A 19,523-nucleotide genomic window follows, 5' to 3' on the forward strand; every position below is an offset into this window, starting at 1 on the left:
TCACAATCTCCTTTAATGATTATATGACATTTCCAACAAGTTTCTTATGATCCAGTGCAGCAAACTCCAGTTCAAACTTTAATTGCACGTGGGACCATACACTGGTTCATTTTTAACCAGGATGCATAAATTCTAATGGGCAGGATCTGCTCGCAGCTTAAACAATGGCACCTCAGTGGTAGAGATTTCAAAGGACTTGGAAAGAATTATAAGTGAAGACTACACAAGGCTGTGGCTTGGCCAGCACCACTCAAGCCCAGAAAAAAAAAATTCCATCAGTACTAAAGCAGATCGACTGTCCCACAAAGGGGGTTTTCAAAGGTACGCACAATGATAGTTAACACTCTACTGGTCTAGCTTAATACCGGGATAAGTTTTAGAACATCAAGGGGCATAACTCTCGTCCACTCAGGGCCAGGAAGGTAATAAAACTGTGTGGGGTGGCGTGGGGGAGAGCAGTATCGGAGAACCAACTGAAGGAGGAATGTGCTGCTTCCCTGTGAATTTAACAGGAATGGACTATTCGTGCTGCACACCAGGCCCCCCCCCCCACCACAATTCACATGCTGAATCCTAGTCCCGGATGGGATGAGATTACAGGGTAGAGTCTCTGGGAGGTAACTAGGTCAGGAGGGTGGAGCTCTCTTGCTAGGATTCGTGCCCTTACAAAAAGAGACCCAAGTGCTTGCATCTCCCCTCTCTCTCTGCCACCTGAGGGTACAACAAGAAGATGACCATTGCCGAGAATTCTATCATACTGGCACCCTAACCTTGGACTTCCAGCCTCCAGAACTACGAGAAATAATCTTTGTTGTTTATACGAGTCTATGGCATTTCTATTACAGCAGCCCATGGCGATTAAGACAGATGGTCAATGAGAGAAGGGCAAAGCTGACATTCTTTTAAGAAAACAGGGCAACCTCGTGAGGACAGGTGCCTGAATATAAGGCCATTTCACCGCAGCTCGGAGGAAAGCTGAAAGAATCATCAGAGGAAAAATTCTAGATAATTATTTCAAATAGACTTGAAAAAGATAAAGAGGGAATAGGAACCCTTTCAATTTGTCACCACAGGGTAGGCCTCCAAAATGTCACCCTTTGTCCAAAAAATAAACAAAACAAAAAACAAAAACAGGAAACACATACTCCACAAAATCCCTTAACATCATGTCGCAATCAAATGTCACTTTGTGCCAGACCGTAAAGTACCTGCACTTCCAGGTAACTGAACCGGAGATGTGCCGCGGGCAGAGGAGGAATGCGCAGGGTTGGCAAGAGCCAGCAGGCGTCTATAAGGAAATGAGAGAAGACAGCCTGTGCTCCCCAGGAAGAAAGAGGGGAGCGAGCCATACCAACACGCCTTCTCAAGGAGCCCTCCAACTCTCCATCCTCCGAGAATCCCACAAGCCCCCGAGTATAATGCTAGGAAGCCAACCCGCCCCCCCCCCCCCGCCCCAGCTAACAGAGCAACCTTTTACACAGGACTTGCTCTTTCTTTCATTGGAATCAAAGAACAAAGAGGCAAAGGGGCCCAGCCTTCACCCACTCTCTTATCAAGCAGGGCAGAATTTTATAGGAAGAAATCTTCTCCTTTTCTTCTAGAGAACAAGCTTATTCAGAAAAGAAGACTACATAGAAGAGTTTCCAGAGAAGGTCTGAGGAGACGAGATGTCTCCTGACCTTGGTCTATCCTCCTATAAATCGTTGAGCTCATATTCAGGCATACCCGAGCTCTTCAGACTCTCTCTATATTTTATTATGCCACTTACAGAGGACCCAAGGGGAGTTTGATAGAAACTCATGAAATCTCAAAATGTGGCATGCTAAGAACCTCACCATTCACGCATTCCTTCAACAAATACTTATTGAGCATATACTATGTTTCAGGTGCTGTGCTTGGTGTGAGGCGACAGTGGGGAAGCAGATAAACGGATCTCTGCCCCAGAGTAATTCTGTCTAGTGGGCAGCCCTCCTGTCATGGGTGAGAATGACTATTTCCCATTTACACATCACTTAATATGTCTACACATTAGCTGATTTAAAAGCATCACTGAGATCATGGCCAGTGCCAATACAACCTTAGCACCTACTATGTCACTGCTTGTAGATGTATCTGCCCTGGTCTCACTACACTGCCAGTACCACGAGGTACTCAGTAGATGTTGAAGGAGGATATGAAATGGTTTATGTCCTCAAGTAGCTTACAATCTCCTTTAAGAGACAGCCCATCTACATGCAATATAAATAGCAAAATAACTGGAAAAGTACCATAAAACTGCAAATATTTCATAAATAGGGTGCCCATACAAGTTACAGTCCAAACCACTGCACTTTTCAGAGCAAAGGGGAGTGCTAGCAATACTTAATATTGAGACTCGCCCTGGCAAACCAGAACCTAAGACCACTTTCTTCATGAATTCCTTTTTGCAGGTGAATTTTGCAATTTAAAAATCATACTTAGTTCCTTCCTCAAATAAATATTTATGGAATAGTTGTTATATTCAAAGAGCTATGAAAGGTTCTTTTAGAGGCAGGATTTGAGGAGGAAACAAATAAGATACATGCTTGATCTCAACTTATTCCCAGAGAAAGAACACGTAAAAATGGCTAACGTATTCCGAACACATCCCATGCGACTGATAACCCTGTGCAAAGCTTTTTGCATACATTCTCTGATTTAGTCATCAAATCTGTCCTGCTAGGTGAGTGGTACTGCTCCCATTTTACAGATGAGGTTTAGAGTGGTCGAGTAACTTGTTGAGGGTCACATGGGCTGTAAGTAAACAGCTGGCTTTGGGATCCAAAGGGAACGCCCCAGCTCTCAGGCTGTGACAAGTGCCACAAGAATAATCCAGAGGAGATAAAAATGTACCTGTGGTTGCAGCAGTCATGGGGGCTGAATGAAGGAGAGCGATATCAGACATGGACCCGGAAGAGCTGGAAGGATTCCGAAGGCAGAGATTGGAGGGAAAGGCAACCCAGGGAGGAGGAACAATGAACCGATAGCCCAGAAATGGGAAAGGGTAAGAGGGCAGGGAGGAGTCTACCCGGCTGGGACTTGGTAGTTTTGCATAGAATTGAGAACTGTAAGACTTGAAAAAATCAGCTGAGGCCAATGATGCCTTCATGTTTAATTTAAGCAAATGTGAAACTCAGTTTGCATGCCCTGGGTATACTCCATGTTTAATTTGCATCGAGGCCAAGCAGTGCTTCCAGGTCAAGAGATCTTGTAGGCAGAGTGTCTCACAGGGCTGGACGGAGAGGAAGCAGCTAAAGGAAGACGAGCAGACATGTGTATCGTCCAAAGGCAGAAAGAATGCTAACTGGGGAACTGGCCATGGCCCTGGGAAATCCCTGTCAGTTAAAATAACATAAATCACATCTGATTTTTTTTCCATACAAACAATGTTATAATGAGGGTGACATTTCACATCAATGTTCTAATGAAAGCACCCCAAATATTGTAACTAATGGTCCCACAACTGATATTTGCTAAAGAATAAGGCCTTCAGTGTGTACATATAAATTAAACAGAGTGCTGACACAGGCATAATATTAATGAGTTGAAACCATCCCTAGAGGCAAAGCCATTGCAGGACTGGGAGGGACTCCATGTGGGACAAGAGCCCAAAATGACTCCCAGGAGAGAGGCTATGCACAAGACCTCAAAGCCTATCAGCGGGAGGAAAACTGCCACGCACAACAGGGGGAGTGGCCAGTAGCTCAAAACCTGTGGAGTCCAGTCTTGGGCAAACAGACTGGGTTCATCAAGCCCAGCTACAGGGGGTCTCCCCGTGTCCCGGTGCTAACCCACATGCCATGGGTGCCACACGAAGCTTCCTAGAGCAATCTCTCTACTCCTAATCTTCTGCTCAGAAACTATCAGTGATCCCTCCTGTCCCACCAATCCCCTGGATTGCCATTTGTGACCCTCCAGAATCTGGTTCTTCTCTGTCTGTCCAACTTAATCTTCTAATACATCTATTCCAATAACCTCAGTTGTAGAAAAGATGGCTTAGTCATTATCTTCAAGAAGGACCAACATTTTCTATCGTTTTGTCTTTGCACGGGCCACAAGCACTCCTTGACAGACTTCCCTTACCACCTCCACTATGATCTATTAAAAGTGCCGGAAACACAAAATCCAGCTCATGTGTCAGCTGTTCCACAAAGCCCGGTATGTAGCAAATGCTCTGTATATGTCTGTTGGATGGGTGAATGGACGGATGGATCTCATCCTGAATCCATTACCCGGTAGAGACCATTCCCTTGTCAGTGCACCACGGCACACTTCTGTTCCTTTTGTAAAGCTCTCCGCATGCTCTCTTCTTTCACTCACATCTGAATACAGTTCTTATCCACATCATTAAATGGAAGGACTTGAAGTGTGAACTACATTCATCTTTGTCCCCCACACAACTTCCAGTACCAGGTCTTTCATAGAATGCATGCTCAAGATATCAGAAAGCAACATGGTATACTTGGCAGCAGGTGGCAAATGTGCATAGTGGTTAAGTTTAATACAAGTGAGGGATAAAACCTACATAAAAATGAGTACCTCGCTCAGTAAATGGGCACACATAGCCTTAACCACAACAGACCACGGTGAGATCCCTAGTCTCAGGTAAATTTTTCCCAGACACAGTCAAGGTCACCGCTGCCTACTCCTCCTTCAGGACTTTCCCACTGCACACCCCCGAAGATTCTAGGTCCTTCCACTGTGCGCACCCTAGGTATCATGTGCGTGCACCCATTGGAAACAAGGCTGGCGCTCTGCTGTGTAACTGCCCTGCCCTCCTCAGGACAGAAGAGTCACTTTTGCTTATCATTATAATCCATCACCCCCAGAGCAGGTTCTGGCACACACTTGGCTTTCAATAAAGTTTTCTTAGTGTTTGATTTTAGATGCATCAGGTTAACATTCTGATTTTTTTATCTACTAAGTACACTCCCACTGTTAACAAACACGGGATATGTTACTAAAGGTCTTTTTTTTTAAAGATTGTATTTATTTATTTTTAGAGACGGAAGGGAGGGAGATAGAGAGAGAGAGAGAGACAGAGAGAGAGACAGAGAGAAACATCAATGAGCGGTTGCTGGGGGTCATGGCCTGCAACCCAGGCATGTACCCTGGCTTGGAATGGAACCTGGGACACTTGCTAAAGCTCTTAGGTAGTGGAACATAGCCTGATGTAGGCTCTGCTCCTTTCTAGCGATGCGATCGGAGACAAATCACAGACATCTCTGAGCCGATTTCCTCATGGCTCCCTGGAGGGCAACAGCACCTTCCCCGCAGCTACCGCCGGGACCAGAGGGTATGGAAATAAGGTGCCCAGTGGTGTCCCTGGCATTTGGTCAGTGCTCAGTAATGGCAGCAATTGTAAGAACTACACTAAGAGGACAGGCAAAAGTAAATGTTGATACAAAGAATTTTTCAATGAATATGTGTAACTTCTTTTTTTCTAATTTTGGTGTTTCAAAAAATCAAGCCTGAAAGAGTTAATTTAGAAACCCCATATAGATATAACCCATATTTTTTAGGCTATAATTTTTTTTCTGTGTTTCTATTTAGAAGCTTGATCCATCCATAGAGAGAGAGACAGAGAGAGAGGGGGCGGGGGGGTCCATGTATCTATATACATAACGGACTATACAAGGGCTGTATTGAGCTGACAGCGAAGCATGGAGACAAGAGCTGAGGTTCTAGGGCCTGCCTCCGATCTGACTCCCGCTCCATGGTTTGCCAAGGACAATGAAAAGAAAATCAGTGGGGAGAAAAGGGGACGTTTTCTAAACATTAAATATTTAAAGTAAATCAATAAGAACACTTCATATTAGGAATTCTTCATCAGTCTCCATGCCTCCCAAACATTACATATGTAAGTGGTACATATGTATGCCATATTGAGAAAAAACAATGTGGAAAATACGTTTCCGACACAGTCTCCAAAGAAAACAATCTCGTGTCTAGCTTCCTGTGTAAACAAATGTCATCACATTCAAAGGACAGTACATCAGGAAATTCTCTGGAAGATGTCTATGTTTTCATGAGGGTGTGTGTGTGTGTGTGTGTGTGTGTGTGTAGGGGAAAGACAGAGAGAGAATCCGATAGCATTCCACCACAGAATAACCTCAGAAGCACTGTAAGACAAATCATTAAAAATGCAACACACACAAGCTGTCTTCCATTGTAGATGCAGAAAGGTTAGTGAAAGCAAAGTGATCACTTAAGATCAGTTTAAGAAACCTGGCTTCTTACAAATAGGAGTAAGTAGGTGGATTTGTCCAAACCACGCTATTTACATCTTCTAAACCCTATCATTTTGTGCAATGGCTAAAATTTCACGCATGTCACAAGTCTCTCCCCTCCTCTCCTGCCACATAATGTGGCTGCTTTTGAGTTTGTCAGATTGCAAATAAGGAGAAGAAAGAACCATTATTTCGGAATCTTACAAATCACAACTGCATTTAAACCACACAACTTTTAGTTAAGTATTTTAAAAAGGATGAAAGATTTCAAAAAAGAAAGAGCCAACGATACTGCTTTGCATTATGCTATGAAACAACTTCCTAACACATTCTCTCAACACAAACTTCACAGACCTAGCTCCCCGTGTTCGGTGTGTACATTAAGTTAAATCCTCTCTGTAGCAATTATCTACAAGCGCCTCCTTGAATGTTCAGGCTAATGAGTATTACGTAATTGAGGAAATAACAACTAAAATAGGCCTTGACTCAGCCTCGGATCAGCATGGAGTAGCAGGACCTAGATTTACTCTCCTGCCTGGAAAGCCCTATAAAGGTAGCTACCAGATATGAAATAACAGCTCTCAGGACACTGGACACCGGGCAGCAGAGGGCAGCGATCCCTGAGAGAAGGGAAACGAATGGGCCGAGCTCTGCAATGGCCCCAGATTACCGCCTGGAGAAATTTGTCACCATGGGTATGAGGGAGAAGCTCAGGAAGAAACGAATGGTCTCCCAGAGTTAAAAACACGGACACAGAAGTGCAGAGAACCAGACGTGGCTGGAGAGCACGAAGCACGGTGACAGCAGCACTGCACAGAGAGCGGGCTCTGAAGACATGCCCATAAAGGATTCAGCTGACTCCCGGCCAGTATACACACATATGAGGAAACTACCCACAGTCAGGAGAAACACCACTAAAAATACGAGTGGGAACAGTGCCCAGTGTTCACAAAGGGCCAAGCAGAGTGCCTGTTCTCGACAGCCAGAGTGGACAGCCTTTTAATGTATGGGGCACAGGTCAGAATATTAAGAAAGGCATTGCTTGCGTATGGGGAGGGGCAGTTAACCTGAATAAATGCCGCCCTGGTCCTGCCCAAAAAAGCTTAAAAGAAAGATCTGAAAGGATCAGACTGCTTCCAAGTATCTTAACTGTGCCCAACAACAAAGCTCAAGAATATTTCTAGGGCACTGGCTGGCGTAGCTCAGTGGATTGAGCGCGAGCCTGAGAACTGAAGGGTCGCCAGTTTGATTCCCAATTAGGGCACATGCCTGGGTTGCAGGCCGGGTCCCCAGTAGGGGGTGCATGGGAGGCAGCCACACATTGATGTTTCTCTCCCTCTTTCTCCTTCTCTTCCCCTCTCTCTAAAGATAAATAAATAAAATCTCTTAAAAAAATAATACTTATAGGAATACAAAGTCTCTGTTACCCAATAAGGTAAAAGTGTAGCTTCCAATAAAAAATTACCAAGCATTCAAAGAAACAGAATAATCTGACCCATAAAGATAAGAAAACTTAATGGACCAAAATGGACCCCTAAATAACACAGATGACAGAACTGGTAGTAAAGCCATTAGAAGTTATTTTAACTGTATTCCATATGTTCAAGAAGCTAGAATAAATATGTTAAGTAACAGCAATGTGGAAGCTATCAAGAAGGCCCACACTGAACTTCCAGAAAAGACAACCTCAAAATTTGAAAGGAAAAATATACCAGATGGCAGATTAGACAGTGCAGAAGAAAAGACTGTGGGACTTGAAGGCTGAGCAATAGAATTATTCAAAACGACACCGAGACACGAAATACTTGGCCCCACTCGCCACAGTCCCAAAAGTGTGCTGACAGTCCGATGAGGCCCATTGTCCTGAGGCTGAGACGAAATTCACAATGTAGTTTTAGGGCCATTTAACACAGTGGGAAGAAAGTGTTTACTTTTTCTACTAATAAAAGTATGTGACTTTTTAGACTTGTCTCACTTTATAATCTTTCTGTTGATGGTTATACATTCTATTCCTAAGACCTGTTGCTGCTACAGAGCCTTCAATAAGAACCAACAAAATGTATAAGTAACTTTACGGTTTTAAAAGCTAGTTTGACTTTACTAGCTATATATGGTAGTATATTATACAAGAATAAAACCCCATTAGGCCATGTGTTTTTAGCACTTGAAGACAATTCTATTGATGTAATCAAATTTGTAAGGAGGGTTTCTTCCACTTGAAAGATTAATGTTGTTTGTTATTCTGAGCTAGTTTCCAACTAAACCACCTTCTGGGTCATCTGCATCTCCCAGTTTCCATTGTGGAATCTTCTGGATTCTGAAAGTATCTCTAATATTCAAGATTCTATTACTTCATATACATGGATAACACACACAGTTAATCATTTTCTTTAGTGTAGTAAGAAACAGCATATTGTTAAATCACTTAAGTTCAATCATTTAAAAACCTCAAGACATTTAAATCCAGTTGCTTTATCATCGATTCCGATGTTTTATAATAGAACATATATTCAGCTTCTCTTCACAATCTTTCCTTTATTGTTTATTGGATGCCTAGCTGGTCCATACTAGTCACAGGAAATATGATGGTGAATGGGACACAATCCTCAAGGTGAAACATAATTTCACGCCATATGTGTGGTCAAAGCACCACGGGAACAGAAGTGAGAAGGTGAGCGACTGCGGCCGTGAGAGATGACAGGGGTAAGGAAAACTTCACAACAGAGAGGACCTTCCCACCCTGAAGTACTGTGGAAGTTCATGCAATGGAGAAATTGAAAATGACATTAGATGCACCAGAGCATAAAGAGGCAAGATATATTCTGGGAATAAATAAATTTGGGTATGGTTGAAAATAAGTTATGTGAGGAATACTAAGGAGCTGAGAGAAATGATGTAATATTAAAAAGCAAGTTGACATAATAAAGAACCTAGTGTGATATGGTAAGGATTTTGAACTTTATCCTAAAGCAGAAGATTTCTTTTTTAGTAATAGAGCTCTGGAAGCAGTATGGAGAGATCAACCTGGAAGTGGGTGGAGCTTAAGGGGATGCCAGTCAAGAGTCTGCTGCAGTAGTTCAAGGGCAGGGCGAACAATGAAAAACTGAATAGGCAGAAGTAGAAGGCACTGAAGAAAGCGACACTTAGAAAGAAGAATGGACAGAACATAAGAATCGTGTGTGTGTGTGTGGCACGAAGGTGAGGGTGAGGGGTAACTCCAGGGTTCTACCCTGAAGAAACTCCAGGGACAGTGGGCTTTTCATAAATACAGAGAAAGAAGATCAAGTCTTGAGAGAAAAAATACAATTCTGGGCATGTTGAAATTGAAGTTTATTTGGACTACTTAGGCAAAGGTATCTAGTATATAGGGTGGGGCAAGAGTAGTTTTACAGTTGTGAGTACATGGAACGGAGTTGACTATAGTATTATTATTTATTAACTACTGTATTTTTTCCATACAAAAAACTATAAAGCTATTTTGCCCCACTCTGTAGATTTGGAAGCATGGAGTAGGAAACTAGAGCTTCTACTACAGGTTAGTAACTGAAGAAACAAAAAGAGATAAAAGGACTCAATCACAAACACGGGTAGCACAGGGAAGTAGGGAACTCTGTGACAGAACTCTCCACTGGAACGTGTGTTAGGCTGCGGCACACACAGGACCAATGACGGAGACGCGGAGAAGGGAAATTCAGAGCTGCAGTGGAGAAAACAGGAGAGAGTAGTGTCAAAAAATCCAACAGAGAAGAATGTGTCAAGGAGGAGAAAAATAAAAAACGCCACTCAAGTTGCCAATTAAAAGACCACTGGAGACTTTAACATGAATAACTGCAGTGGGGTAGAAGTTTTAAAGCGAGATCCTTATTAGACAGGATGTAAAGAACCTGGCATTACTAAGAGATTAATTTTAAGAATTTCAGTTACAAAAGGACCAGTCAACAGATTACATTAATATTTAGAAGTATGATTCTAAAAAGTAATTATGGAATACACACCATCAGGCACTGTACTAAGCACTTCACATGCATTATCTTGTTTAAGTCTAGAAAATTTAGATGACTCTGAAATAGGCTTCCTCTAATGCCAAATTTCCATCAAATTGCTAATCTTCTAAACAAAACATCCACCTTGATCACCTATATTTTAAGAATAAGGACTGTGCCTTATGCTTCCATTCCTTTGTCCCATCGAGTAAAGTTTCAGGGATGTAATAAAAAACCCAATATCCTTTAAAACTCTTAAAAATATATTTTGAGTTATTGCCATATGCAAGACTTTGTATTAGATAATAGAGAAGATTTTTTACACTATCCAATTCTACACAAGTTTGGAGGCTCATTGAAGAGATAAGACATGCAGGTGAGATTTTAAATTACAGCTTTAAGCATCCATTAAGCGCTACTACATTTATAACAGTACTGTATGAGCTCAGCAGAGGAGAGATTGCTGTGAGCTAGTGTTGTGCAAGAAATATTTATGCAGCTGGTTAAAGTTAAATAAGGGCTTGAAAATTCTGACAGGCAGAGACAAGGCTTTCCAGGAGGGGGAAATGCCTGAGTAAAGGAATGGCTGTGCATCTCATGAGAGCCAAGAATTCACCGCCAACGACTTATTGAGCAAAATCATCAACCCTACTGTTCTTTGTCCCCAGTTCAGCCCATGTCCAGTGTGTATTCTTCCTTCCCTATATATCTTAAATTGATCTCTTTATCTACATCTCATAAGCATACGCTTCTGTTCATATTCTGTTTCAACTAGGACAACCCCCTCCTCACTCATTCAACATCATGAACACCTTTATGGATCCTCAGTTCTGCTTCTGAAGTTCCTTCCATTGATCTGGTTTGCATACCAGCTCCTCCAGGGTCCTACTTAGAGTTTCCTATCTGCATATCAGGACTAACAGCTTTTATGTCCCAGACCTTCCCCAGGCCCCCAGACATCATCCTCTACCTCCTGCATTTTTCTTTCTCCCCTCCGCACACTCCTCACTTTCTCCCTTGTAACTCACTGATGTTTTTCCCACACTAATTTGTTCTAAAACCTCCTGCAGCCAGCTATCCCTTTCCCTCTTCCAAGGCTCTTCTGGCTCAAAATCACTCTTTATATTCAAGGCTCTAAATCATAACGTATGGGTTGGAAATCATTAATCATGTATGGAAAGAACAGAGCTGACTGCCACTGAGCTGTTCAAGTACTACGACAATCTGGTTCCATGCACACTTTTTATTCAAGTTGCCTATAAAAGCATTTGTAAGACCTGCAGGCCATATACACACATACACACATGCACACATACATACACACATACATATACATATGAGTATACATACACACAAACACACAAAGGAGCAAAAGTAGGTTTAAAGTTGTTCATACAGAAAATCGTGCAATAATTAATAAATAATAATAGAAGAATAAACTGTGTTTCCTGTACTCACAACTGTAAACTTACTTTTGCCTCATTACATTTATGTCGAAAGAAAGAGAAAAGGTGAAGAACACCAGCTCCTTGAGGACATGTTTGTTCAACTCAAGTTTATCGTCATTGGCAAGGGTACGTGAAGACTCAATCCAAAGAGAGGGGGACCAGTGTGTCCTTCAAGCTATCATTTGAGCCCATGTTCTAAAAATTAAATATAAATTAAGGCTTTGTGGGAGCCCAAATTTTCTTTCTTGAGACTCTGATAATATATAGGTCTATATATTTTATAAATTTAATAGTACCTTTTTTAATCACCTGACTGAAAACTTTAGCCAGAATACTGTGGCTCTGGTTGTAGCCAAAGCAAGAAAAGGCAAACATTCATTACAGGCGCTGTTCTGTCACTAAATCTGACCTTGACTGCGCACTGATCATTTGACTTCTCTTTTGAAATGACTAGTATTCACTTAAACACAATCCGGTGACATTTAGAAGCCCCAAATCCAAATTATTCCATTCCTAAAAAGCATTAGACTATTACTATCAATTTAACAAACAAAATTCCTGTGCGCCTTAAGCACTTTGCTGGACACAGCATGCATGGAGATAAATAAAACATTACTAATAAGACAAGATCCTCAAAAAGCACTCCATGAGATGTAACCAAGGAAACATAACACAATCCTAAGAGTAATTTGCAAAGCAATAGAGGAACACTGGGAGGAAAGTGAAAAAAAATCTGCCTTAAGGAGTTGCAAAAAGATGTGCAAGAAAGTGATATTTAAATTAGATCTCAAAGGGAGGAGGAAAGAAGAGAAAAAATATATACTGAGAGTATGAACGATTTGCCAGACAAAAATGTCATATTATCTCCCTATAGCTACCATTTCAGAAACGGTGAGGCTGAAGCAGGTCACCTAAAGTCTTGCTAAAATGTCATCCAGCCGGCTTCAAGCCCAGCGTTGCATGTTCTGGTCAATGTACAAGCTCCCGCCCAAGGACAAGGGAGCAGTTTTCAAGTGAAAAAGGGAAAGAATTATGATTGCTACAGTTAAAGTTTCTTAAAGCCTCTGACAAAGTCTTTACTAGTCACGAATTAACATTTTATGACTGAAGCTATAATTTCCTATCTGCCCATGAAAAGTTTTAAAAACCTGGCCCTGTGAAAAATGCCTGGGGTCCAAGGTCACTTAAGAGGTTTGTGAAACTTTTTAAGTTGTACGCAAAAATGTTTGACATGTGCACTTCTTTGGGGGAAAGGGCCAGGGCCTTTTAAGAGAGTCCTAAACAGGTCTATAAACCCCTCCTTTAAAAAGGCCAAGAACCACTGATCTACAGAGAATTTTGCTAAGGTTTTATTTAATGTTTTCAAAAAAGGGGGAACATTTATGTAAAATTTAGTTTCACATATAAGGAAGTACACTTCATATTTAATAGGGAAGAATATTAATATATTCTATTAATAATGTAACAACTTGATAATGAGACATTGAAGTGACCCTTTCCCGTATTTCTAATAAGTACTCAGGATGCTAACAGTGAAAGGATCATTTAGAAAGCTAATTTCCTTTTCATCATGCTTGTTAAGTGTTTACTTTAATTCACATCCTGTGTGACCCTATGGGAAAATTTTTTAACTAATACGGGGGAAAATCCCATAGGGTTACACAGGATGTGAACCGGGCCTGTACTGAACTACCTTTGGCTTGAAAAATAAAATTAGATAGGTGAGTTTCACTTTCTGTTTGTCATACGTTCCACTTTCTGGTTCCCAAAGTTTAGCTTTAGAGCTTAGCTCTGTTTCTGAAATGGCAGCTCAGTAAAATACCAAAATCCTTCCCCCGTTGTTCAGGAATGATTCCCCAGCGTGGCACAGCCAAACCCTTTCTGCAGAAAACGCATCTCGGTCGTGCGAATCACGGACAGGCCGGTGGCGCGCTCCCGGGGTGGAGTGCGCTCCATACCTGTGCTCACTCGGCTCAGCTGTCGTTTTCCATTTCCTGTGGAGAACACACATCATACCACTTCCCCTATAGAAAAAAGAAAGCAGCCCGGCTTAATTGCTGATGGAAACACTGTCATAGTTTCCACTGGCCAAGCTTGAAACCATTACTGATCTAACCTTCATTAATTTTTCCACAACAATTTGCAGAAATGTCAGGAAGCAGCTGCACGAAAACTGATTAATTGTCCTTATCACCGCGACCTCACCAGGCTATATATATATGCACATATATATATATGTATACACACACACATTATTTCCAGTTTAAAAATAAAATTTGAGATTTTTTCTGTTTTGATTGGTATCGGCGGTAGTACATCTTATTCTGAAAAACCCGGATCTGTTTTTGACAGCTTCCAATGGCCCAAACACTTTCAGATCTGGAGGAGGTCCCATGAAGTTTGGGACAGCATCCATGGAGGAAAAGATTGCTTCCTGCCGATTACTCAGTTATATCTGTTTAAACAGACGCTAATGAATTCAAGTCTTATAGCGACACTGCATTTATTAGTCAATCACAGAAGCTAAAATCCACTTCCGAAATGTGAAATAGAAAATCAAGTGCCCTTTTCATTTCTTTCCACTTGCTTCTCTCCCTCCCAGTTTTAGTTTGAGCTATACCATCTGTCCCAACCTTTCAAATAATGTACTGTGCATGGCTGGCAAAAACGAGTGGAACAGTACACCTCATAACCCCAAGTACGCAGCCAGTGAGCATCTATAAAAGCGGTACACAATGAAATCTGGCCATCTGGGGATAACTGGTTACAGCAAGCTTAGCTTCTCAGCCAGCACTCAGATCTGCAGACTTTTAACCAGTTGGCAAAACATCAACTAGTGTTAGAGAAGAGAAACACTAACAAACATTTTTTTTTCAAAACACATGAATTCAGATAGAAATTTTCGAAGGTGTACTTGCCAGTGCTGCTGAGGAGGAGGAGGCTCCAAACGCAGAGATCAAAGCACCGTCAGCATCCCTGACATGGACACAAAGTCAATCCCACTGGAGCAGTTTGCCGCGCCACCAAACTTTGAGGGTATGGCCACATTCGCCCTTCCCCATATTGCCTTGAATACATACACGCAAGGGACAGAAGCTGAACACACTCTGAATCACACGATGAAGTAAGTACCTTTCAGAGACAGCTCTGAGACACTGGAAGGAGTTCCTCCTAGGACTGCATCACCCCAAGGCGTCCTTCACCCCAGATAGGTAGGTTCCCAGTCAAACTCGAAGCAAAAGAGAAAGAGTCTGGACAACAGTGCTGCGAGGCATTCATGTAGTAACTGGCCACGGTGCAAGGTGGCCCCGGTCACGGACAGTGGGGCCAGACCACCTTGTTTGAGTCCTATCTCTGACACGTAGTGGACATAGAAATCACCTCCGGCAAGGTACCTAACCTTTCTGTGACTTAGTTTTCCCATCTGTAAAATGAGGATAATAATAATGTTTGTCTTAAAAAATGACACAGTGCTTAGAAATGGCACTTGGAAGTGAAATATAAATATAAACAATTCTATATGTTTCTCTTGATATTTGAGGCACATGTTGATCTAAAATAGGAGGAAATAATGTGATAGGAGTACCTAAATGAATTTATGAAAGCCCCCTGGGTTGGCTGAGAGATTCCCCTTGCTGGTACAGGGATACCAATATTGCCAGAAGTACCATTCACAGTGGGTCAAGCAATCAGGGTTAAGCTTTCTATTCTTTCTGATGACTTGTTTGGGTGTCTTGGGACACCATGCTTTGTGATGCCTTAAGACCCCGGAGGGAAAAAGCACTGTTGGAGGTGACCACACCTCACTGCCACCAGCAGCAGGCCTGGGAATGGGCGAAGGGAGGGAGAAAGGCCACCAGCAGCCAGGGAAGTGCAAACAAAGAGGGACACTGACCGCTGAGCGGGGCCTTCATCATAACCACAGGGCTTCTGAATAAGACAAAGGAGCTCGTTCCCCTGGCACTGAGATCAGGGTGGAGGTGCCAGGAGGCCACACAGAGCAGGAAGGACACCGCTCTTAATTCCTGTTCCACCATGTGACCTGAAGTAACTCACTGCCCTCGCCAAGGCCTTAAGCTTCTGCAGTAAAAGATGGCTTTTCATCGACATCAGTGCTTCTCCACCTCTTTGCTGCCACGAGCCCCTCTGGCAGTCCGCTGAAGCCCGTGGATCCCTTCTTTAACAAACAGTTTTAAACTATGTAAAATAAAATACATAGGGTTACAAAGGAAACCAATGATAATGAAATGCAGTTACCTCAAAAAATTAAAACAAACTTGTTGACAGTAACATATGGGATTCTTTATTAAAAGTTAGAAACAAGGTATAGTAAAAGATAATATCCATCACAATTTTGAGTAGTCATGCTCATAAAGATACTTGAGATATCAGCCACAACAGTAACGTGATATGAAAATATCTGTGATTTCTACTGATGACAAAATCACGGATAAGGCTAAAGCCACTATCATTTGTCGCCTACATTAATTATGAAGGAGGTGCTGAAGTTCAAGTGACAGATGAGTGGAAATACAGTTAAATTTTTTTTAACCAAATTCCCAATCCCTCTGAATTCTATCCATTTGTGGTTAAGATTCCCGATCAAAATGAATAATTAATCCCTTTACAATTCCAGTGCTGCGGTAGCAATGACTGCACTATATCCCTGGCTCCCTCCACAGAGAATGTTCCTAAAGGATAAGGGAACTATCTTCTCTTTTCCAAATATGTGGAGAGAAACAGACTTACAGGAGGAAGTGTCTTTCCCTGGCAACATCCCGGTGTAGAAGGGAGTGCTCACTGACTCGGAAATGAGCTGCCCAAACACCCCTGGCCCTCCCAGCCTATAAGCATTACAGATGAAGTGGTATCAACGCCAATTACCCACATCTGCCGTTCAGCCCCACCTGCTCTCACGGGACCTCCAGTCCCCTAGAAAAGTCCCAACCAAGTATTTCTAGGATGACAGCAAGGGAGACGTTCAAGATCCCACAGGCATTCTGACAGCCAGTCCCCAAACCATCTGCCATTCTTCCTTCCTGTGCCAGCTCCCCCTAGTGTGCCCCAGAAGGAACCCCTCTGCTGCCTGCGCAGATGGTGTCCCTGGTGAAAATGCGAAGCGCTCCCACAGCCAGGGGAGCTCACACATCTGGGCAAGAGGGGTTCCTGCCTTGGGCCCCGCGCGCGCGCGTTAGAGGGTCCTGCGCTTCAGGAGGCCCACGTACCACAAACGCACACAAAAGAAATTTACTGAAAAATACAGGGGCGCCTTATTCCGTCACTGGCATCCAGATGTCCTGTACCCTAGGTCCCAGCTCCTCAGTACAGCTGTTCAGGCCCCAGGGAAATGTTTCTCCAGATCTCATGCCCAATCTCCTTCCTTTAATCAAAAAGCGACTGAGTTCGAATGCCCTGAAGGTCTGTGAGTTGCGACACTGCAGAGTGTGGTGTTAGAAGCCATTTGAAAAGCAGAGGAGATGTGGGAAGCATTCAGGCTTCGGTACCTAGGCGTTTCTCTCAGATGGCACCGCTGCAGCGGGGTTCTGGGGTAACAGGGATAGAAGTCCTCTCACCCCTTTCGTTGCCTTTCTAGTGCTCTGATCAGTGGTTCTGGAATTATTCACGACAGAGCTGTATTTGTACCAACCACGGATGGCACGTGAGGAACACTGTGTAGTTAAACAACTCTTATTCTTATGTTTGCGAAGATACAAACTGCATGAAGCACGATGCTATGTCCTTGCATTAGCGACTAAATGAGCATTGAACACTAAGCCTGGAAATGGATTTGCTTCTATTAAAATACCTTAAAAGACAGTAAATATCCAAAAAAATAAATATTTAAAAGCTTCAGCTTTGTTTACATAATTTTGGATTTAAAATGCTTTCCATAATCATTATAATATAGTTTGCCTTTTAAGTTTAACATATAATTATGAATATTTAATTAAAATAGTTTTTTGAAAATAGTTTAGTTTTATGTTTTTTACTTTAATTTACGTGTTAATGAAAATGCATTGACATTTTGGAGACTTTGAATACAATTACATTTTATTTTTAACTCCCTCAGGTCACTGAGAATAAGCCCAAGCTAGGACTTTGGTATATGTAGGGGTTTTTTTTTTTTTGTATTTCAGAAACTTAAAAGCCAAGGGGGAAAAGCACAATAAAAAAATCTAAAATCAGTCAGTCTGCTTAAATTTTTAAAGCTGGAAAAAAATGAAAGTAAACACTTTTGTCAAACATGACCCTTATAAAATTCAGTAACAGGACATTACAAATTCTTTATTTAATGAAGATTTAATTACTGTTCAAAACAAACAAACAAAAAAAAAACGAGTCAGAAAATTATCCTCATCCAGAAAGCCCTGCAACTGCATATCCTTTACACATAAAAAAATGTACCACTGATCACATTAAGAAGAATGCATGAGGGCCTCCATGTGAACTCTTGCCTCGGAGGCCCCACGAGTACTGGCAGCCACAGCCAAATCCCAAGTTGTGTGTGTTCTTAAAGTCCAACCAAGCCTGGCTTCTACCCAATTCTCCTTTAAGACTGTCTCTAAAGCAGTTCCACCAAGGTTTTGCCTCCGCTCTTCTGAATCTCAAAGTTTGCTGCAAATACCTTGTCACTATGTAACACGACGGCTCAGATCCAGTCCCAGGAGCTGGGAGGACCACAGGTGAGCCCCACACAGCCCGTCTTGGAAATCCACTGCCCCATCGCAGCCAGAGGTAAAAGCAGAGCTGAGTATCGGTGAGTGGCAACACGTATGAGTGGGAGGAGGAGTTCTGCAGCTTGAGTCCAGTAACGTCCACACATTTACAGACAGAACCCTGTACTTAGTTCTCACCTCTTTCCTCTTTGTTCTGTGCTCTCCCTGCCACCCAGGCCCTTTGGGCTGCCATGTGCTCCACCATCTCCACATCACGTATAGAGCCGCATCTTCGTATCGGCCTAACTAACATTAAGGTCTAGTTAGAGTGTCCAACCTTTTTTTTTTTTTTAATTTTATTTATTTATTTTTAGAGAGGGAAGGGAGGGAGATAGAGAGAGAGAGAGAGAGAAACATCAATGTGCGGTTGCTGGGGGTTATGGCCTGCAACCCAGGTATGTACCCTGGCTGGGAATTGAACCTGGGACACTTTGGTTCCCAGCCCACGCTCAATCCACTGAGCTACGCCAGCCAGGGCTAGAGTGTCCAACCTTTTGGCATCCCTGGGCCACAGTGGTAGAAGAAGAGTTGTCTTGGGCCATACATTAAATACATTGTGACACGTAATCACAAAAAAGTCTCATAGTGTTTTAAGTAAATTTATGATTTTGTGTTGGGCCACATCCACAGCCATCCTGGGCTACAGGCGGCCCACAGACCCCAGGCTGGACACCCTGCTAGTAGAAGGCAGCACAGCAGTGAAGGTCAAAAGAGAATGAAACAGGCCTCAGAGAGCACCCTTTCACATTTGTGCTCATTATCCAGGTCTTAAACTTGAAAAATAAATCTTGGAGCAACCTTTTTTCAACAATTTACATGAGCACTATGAATGTTTTGGATGAAGTTGTCCCTTTACACTTGGAGGCTTAGAGGAATGTTTTTTCCGAGGCATCTGGATTAAAGGACTGGCTCCTGCAATAATCCATATCAATTTTTGTTTAAAGATCCACACAAAGTCTTGATTCTCATGGTTTAAACAGAGACTTTTAGAGATTTTGCAGATATGTACACAAGTCTATATATACCAGCATATATGTATGTATCTCCCTGAAATCAGGAAGTTGGTGGTGAGATGGGGAAGGGCTGACCTACTTGCCCAAGGTCTGCAAGTACCCGATGCGATCCCGG

At 42.5% G+C, this 19,523-nt stretch overlaps 1 protein-coding gene and 1 long non-coding RNA gene across 7 annotated transcripts in view; one reads left to right on the top strand and one right to left on the bottom strand.

Moving 5' to 3' along the window:
- The window catches only part of HIVEP2 (HIVEP zinc finger 2), a 183,727-nt gene that overhangs the window by 49,805 nt on the left and 114,399 nt on the right, over positions 1-19,523 (bottom strand). The window lies entirely within an intron of this gene.
- On the top strand, positions 3,018-5,470 carry LOC118500354. The gene is made up of 2 exons (XR_004902924.1): positions 3,018-4,984; positions 5,165-5,470. It is a non-coding gene; the product is annotated as an uncharacterized LOC118500354 (long non-coding RNA).

The sequence above is a fragment of the Phyllostomus discolor genome, chromosome 4, assembly GCF_004126475.2.
Source record: "Phyllostomus discolor isolate MPI-MPIP mPhyDis1 chromosome 4, mPhyDis1.pri.v3, whole genome shotgun sequence".
Classification (NCBI taxonomy): Eukaryota; Metazoa; Chordata; class Mammalia; order Chiroptera; family Phyllostomidae; genus Phyllostomus; species Phyllostomus discolor.